Source organism: Drosophila pseudoobscura, chromosome X (assembly GCF_009870125.1).
Source record: "Drosophila pseudoobscura strain MV-25-SWS-2005 chromosome X, UCI_Dpse_MV25, whole genome shotgun sequence".
NCBI lineage: Eukaryota > Metazoa > Arthropoda > Insecta > Diptera > Drosophilidae > Drosophila > Drosophila pseudoobscura.
This window is the reverse complement of record NC_046683.1, coordinates 3,699,608-3,705,701: the sequence shown is the minus strand read 5'-3', so window position 1 is coordinate 3,705,701 and position 6,094 is coordinate 3,699,608. Positions and strand designations below refer to the sequence as shown.

Below are 6,094 nucleotides of genomic sequence, written 5' to 3'. Positions count from 1 at the left end.
AATAATTTGAAAACTTTGCAGCACTTTTGTGCAAAGACCAACACACACACATACACACACACAGGTACACACGCACACATACTGTGACATAGTTGATGGCTTCATAAGTTCATACTTGTTACCTGTGACTTGTCAAGTATTTGACTTTATCTCTGAGCTCCCAAACGCAGAACCATCCCAGTCCCAGACCCAGGCCCAGGCCAGTCCCAGGCCACGACAACGACCATTCCCCCCACCGACCATCTCTCGCTTGAGTTGAGCTTTCAGTTTTCAGTTCAGTTTTCCACTCTTTTGCAGTTTAGTTTTCCCTCAAAGTTTTCTTACGCCGATCTGAGCTGTTTGCTCGAGTGGATTTTCGGTTGTGGAGTGTAGTGGAGCGGCGTCCCAGTGGAATTGCTTGCTCTTCGATTGGTTTTCGCTTTCTAGCGAGTATGATATTCCCAGCAGACTGTACACTGTGGACTAGATCGCTTCCAGCCTTTCTGCTGTTTCCTTTTTAAATGTACATTTTTCCCTCTGAATCAGAGAAACTATCCTCCTTCGGAGCTGGTAGTCCTTATCCACTCTGCAATCGGCACAAGTCCACCTTGCGCGTCTTTTCCGCACTGGATGAACGTATGGATGGATGACTCTGGTCGAGGCAGATTTCGGCAATTATAATTAAACTTTCACTGGCATGGAAAAGTAAAAATAAAAAAGAAAAAAGAAAAGACTGGCAGGAAAAGCAACAGCAAGCATAATGAAAATGAAGAAAGAACTGCGCCTGTGCTCGGGAAAAACCACTCGACAGCTTGTTGACAATGTAAATAATGTGACTGAATGGGGATGTGGATGGGGATAGCCAGCTCTGAGGGCTGAGGCGGCGACGGGGATTTGGTTGGGAAAATTGGTTAGTGGTGCACGATGCAGGAGGCTGCATGCAGCGTGCAGCATGCAGCGTGGATGGGCTCAAGTCCATGTGTTTGCCGTGACGTTGATAAGCCGCAAAAGTGTCATAAAAAATATGCAACTACCAAGGCGATGAAAAAAGCTCTCTTTCGGCCAACCCAGTCGTCCCTCCCCGCAATCCATGGCCCTGCTGCTGCTGGCGTCAGCGTTTTGTTTTGGCCAACAGTCGCTCTACCACCGCCATCTCTCTCTCTCTCTCTGTGGCAGAGAACCTCACAGCGGGCGTGAAGTTGCGAGAATTTATAAAATTCACATTGACGCCGCAAATGTCATTTATCAACGTGTCACTGCCAGAGAGAGAGAGAGAGAGAAAGAAAAAGCGAGAGAGATATAGGGAAGGGGCATGCAGACCTTCAACGAGAGTTTCTCAAGAAATGCCACCATTTAATAGAAAAACTGATGCCAAAACGGAGCCGGATATAACGGAACCTATCTACAGAACGAACAGATCTCAGTATATGATAGCCCTCCAAATGATTTGGAGGGGCTCTTTTATGGAATGATGAAACAAAGTATCAGTATGTAGTATGTGGACGAAGTGCACTTTATCGATGTACATAAATGGTGTTCTACTTCGACCCTCGAAATTTCCCTATTTGCTCGTACGAGTGTGTCCTTAGTTTTGGGTAAACTTTCACTCTGCCCTCGCTCGGGAGGACGGAGAATGGTGAACATCGCCTGGCTCTCCGGTTCTCTGGCTCTCCGGCTCTCTGGCTCCCAGCATCAAGGACCGGCCACGTGCAACTTTTCGCACTTGGCACTAAATTTTCAGCTGCTTTTGTGTTATGACAATTATAATTGTGCTTTTGCATATGTGTGTGTGCGGGAGCGGGTGTGGGTGTGTCCCTATTTGTGTGTGTGTGTGTTCGAAAGCGTTTCTTGGCAGGAAGTATTTACGTGGGAAATTGTAACAAATGTTTTGTGTGGTCCTTCGATGTGTGTGCGTAGCCTTGTTGCACTTTTCCCAAACAGCGACAGCGACAGCGACAAAGTAACTGCAAATGGAAATGGAAATGGGAAAACCAGCGCCAGTCGAAACTAAAATAGTAAAATTAAATTATATTTGAAAGTGTGTGTGTGTGTGTGTGTGTGTGTGCTTGCGCGTGTGTGTGGAAGGTTGTCTTAAATAGTCATAGACTGTTAGACAACAAACAATGCGCTGCCTGGCGTGGCGTCGCCGGCTTTTGCTACTGCTGCTGCTGCTGCTGGAAAAAGTTTTTCCAGAGAGAGGATGGTGGGCGGGGTCCATGCGTGGTGGGCGTGTTTGAAAAGTTGCAGCCGAAATGAAATATGTTCTGTGGCACGGCGAGAAATCTCAGCAAGAAGGAGAGACTGGAGAGCAGAGCAGAGAAGCGGAGAGGCAGAGAGGCAGCGACAAAAAGCCTTGGCAGCAAGTTTTGGCTACGGAAATTTATAAGATTTATGTTTAATTGTTGTTTTTGGCTTTTGCGGCAGCTGCCGCGTGTCGTTCCCCAATGTGTGGAAGAGAAAAACAAATTAATTAATGAAATTAAATGGCATTTGCTGGCAAATGACAAGCCAGCGGTAATAAAAAGTCCCTGGTTAGGGGGCTAGGATTTCTTGGCAGCCACCGAGAGCCGCAGAGAGCTACGGAGATCACGAATCGCATTTCATTTGAAATAATTGCTCGCTCAATTCGTGCTGTCGATAATCCGTAGAACCTGACCCGACGACACGGCGGTATCCATCGAACAGGAACAGGAGTAGGACCGTGCAGGAGCAGGAGCGTGCAGGAGCTGGAAACTTTGGCTCGTTAGGACAACAAGGAAATGCCATAAATTGCCAATTACAAATTGCTCCCAAAGACCAGACCAGACCAGACCACGCCAGGCCAAGAAACATCTGATGTTGGGTGGCTGGAGAACGAGTGGGTGGACTTTATCTGCGGCATGCAATTATAAATGCATTTGTCAAATATTGAAACAAAAGTGTACACATACACACATCGATTTGGGATTTGTGAGCAGATTGTGCGGTTTTTGCTGGCTGAGCAATTAATGTCAATAATGCAATGGTTCCTTACACTTACACTTCAAGACATTTCCGAAGAGCCTTTGGTGAGGGAGAAACCTCCTCTTATTGGATCTATCGTGGATTTCTGATCGAAACGAGAACTGGCTGGCAGCCCTGTAATCCGTAATAGTATTTGCACTCAATCTTTCCCAAACATTTGGGTTGGTTTATGTCCTAGATCCCTTTTTTAAGCTGCAGCTGGAGACCACAAAAACCTGTTAAATTTTGTGTCATTGTCTTCGTTTTTAGGGAAAACTTTAGTGAAGGCATTTTGCTATACGGTGATGGAGCTGCCCAACAAATCTATGCCACAAAAGCCATGACCGCACTTTTAATCAAAGTGAAAACTATGAAAATTTATAAAATAATTCTTGTAAACGAGCAGAGAATATAAGAAGCCAGAACCTAAAAGCATGGAAAAACCCGAATTTGTGTAAGAAGCTGTCACTGCCGTCCTCGTCCTCGTCCTCGTCCTCCTCCTCCTCCAAAAACATGCACAATCCTATCCGAGTCGAACCGAACCGAACCGAACCCCCATGGCACCGCATTTACCGTTGTACTGGAGATACAAGGCTGCTCTCCGCTCTCCGCTCTGCGCTCTCATGTTAATGTTTGTGTTTTGTGTTTGTGTTGGGATTCTCGGTTGGAATGGGCTAGGGCTCTGGCTCTGGCTCGGGCTCGGGCTTTTGGCTAGGGTTTTTGCTGGTTTCCCGATGCATCCCTCTGCCTGTGTGGATATTTGCATGATATATGCAGTTATAATAAACCACAAGAGCTGCGAAAGCAGCAGCAGCAGACACAGAAACGGAGTGCCCGGAGCTTAGAGCCAGTAGTAGGAGAAGGAGAAGGAGCAGCAGTAGCGGCATGGCAAAGGCACACAAATGCCGATGTGCAACGGTGCGTATGAAAGCAAATGGCAAACAGTCAACCACAAAAGGCAACGGCAACGGACCTGACCCTATGCCTGTCCCTGTCCCTGTCCCTGGCCATGGCAAAGGCAAAGGCATTGCCTGTTAAGATGCTGAAACTGCCTATCGCAGCTATACAACATATACTTTACTTTCCAATACGTATATTATTTGTCAAATTTAAATTAGATTAATAGACACCGCGCCCTGGTAGAAGGATGGACTTCAGTCACTGCTAGAAGCTGCTCAGGGGCTTGACCAAGCAGCTGGTCGATGGGTATGAGCCTAGGGCTTCGAATGGCTTATGGGAAATTAGAGCGGAATATACCATGGAAGTCATCGTAGACATCAAACCGAACTCCGCGACGTTCTAAGGGAAAGGGAGATGGAAAGCCACAACGAATCTCTCGATTGCTGCTATTCATTTGCATTCGTTTTTCGGCGAAACCAAAATTGCACTGTACCTTGCGTCATTCAGTTGTTTCAGCATGTTTATCCATTTTTAATTAACTTAAGAATCAATTTAGAGCCAACAATTTTTGAAGAAGGGTCAGGATCATAATACAAAAATGTTCCAGAATTTTCACAATAGTTTTTCGAGTGTTTTTCGAGGGTGTTTTTTGGATGTTTTGATACATATTAAAGGAACATTTGAACGCCGTTGAACATTGCAGAATGTGTGTGCTTGTGTGTGTCGATTACAAATATAGCGAACGTGTTTTAAATTCATAATTAGTTTAGTCTAAGTAACTGCTGGAAATTTTCTGTTGGATCGTGGAGTATCTTTTTGCGGGCCTTCTTTTTCTGTCTGCTGGGTCGTCATCTTGTTATGCAGAGAGCATCCATCCGATGAACAGAATGCCCATGTATAGAAACAGATTGGAATGTTCCATCTGCTCTTCGACCTGCACTGGTTCCCGCAGCTCAGCAAAATCCAATGAAGTTGTAATGTAACCAAACGGAAAAACGGCAAGGCCAATCGACATGATGAGGTTCGTGGCAAATCCACGTTCAAGAAATTCAGGTGCCTGCCGTGGCGGAGTGCGGACGCCAACAGGTCCTTGGGGAACTCCATCGCGAGGGTCCTGAGTTGTGCGATTTCGGCCGTAAATTGGTATGATCTGTTCGTCGCCGATGCCAGCCAGGCACACGGGGCAGACCTGGCGATGGGGATGCGTCGACAGCCACTGGTGCAGGCAGGGCCAGCAAAACAAATGCCCGCAAATGGTGACCACGGCATTATTTGCTATATTTAAGCAAATGTTGCACTCAAAAGCCGAGCCATCGCCAGAACGGTTGGCACTTGCGTTATCCTCGGCTACGACGTTTACTGTCGATGCTGACTGCGAGGTCCCAGCGAGGTCGGGATCGTTTCCAACAGCAAGTGAATCGCACGATAACGAGTACGATACACTAGAAGCAGCCTCTCCTTCCTCCGAAGCTGTATCACTTCCACTAGATGACGGTCCCGCACTGTCCATGATTTATCACGGGTTTCAACTGGTTACCGATTTTCCAACAAAAATTTTTAAAAAGTTGTACAATTTTAGTCACAAAAATGTATTTCAGAATGTCGATACTCGTCGAGTTGTAGCACTGCTATGAATGATCGAGCCCATAGTAACTATTAAATTTAACTACAAAACGAAGCCTACTAGAAAAATATTTATCTCATTCGAGACCGAGTGGGAGGCGGCGAGTACCCATAATCTGAGCGATTCTGTCCCCACGAACATCACTGAGCATTGATCTTGAATTTCTTTCTATGCAAAGATAGCATCTTTGATTGGATACCACGGGTATATTACGTATGCAGCAAGATTTAGATTTGGTTGCAACAAAAAGTCATCGAGCTACCATGATATGACTGCAGTGAAGTGCTTCAATGCCTAGCTCTTCCTATAGCTAATCTCATGATGGAACGAGTACCGAGTAAACGAGTAACGAGTAAAATATACACACATACAATACTCGTGCATAGATATGTATATCCATAAGTCCATCCATAGATATGTATATCCATAAGTTTGGAAAACTAATTTATTTTTTTAAACGATGTATTTGTTCCCTTTTAGTTTCGTTATTGATTTAATCGTTTGAATCGTTGATTCTGTGTAATTTCGCAACTGCAGTCTCGTTGTTCTAGGGGCTTGCTTTTATTGTTTCTGTTCTGTTCCAGGGTTTGAGGCTGCTGCTGGTACTGG

At 45.6% G+C, this 6,094-nt stretch overlaps 1 pseudogene; it reads right to left on the bottom strand.

The window, feature by feature from the left end:
• Window positions 1–4,363: 4,363 nt before the first annotated feature.
• On the bottom strand, window positions 4,364–5,126 carry LOC6902212 (E3 ubiquitin-protein ligase RNF185-like; annotated as a pseudogene).
• Between the last annotated feature and the right edge of the window lie 968 nt (window positions 5,127–6,094).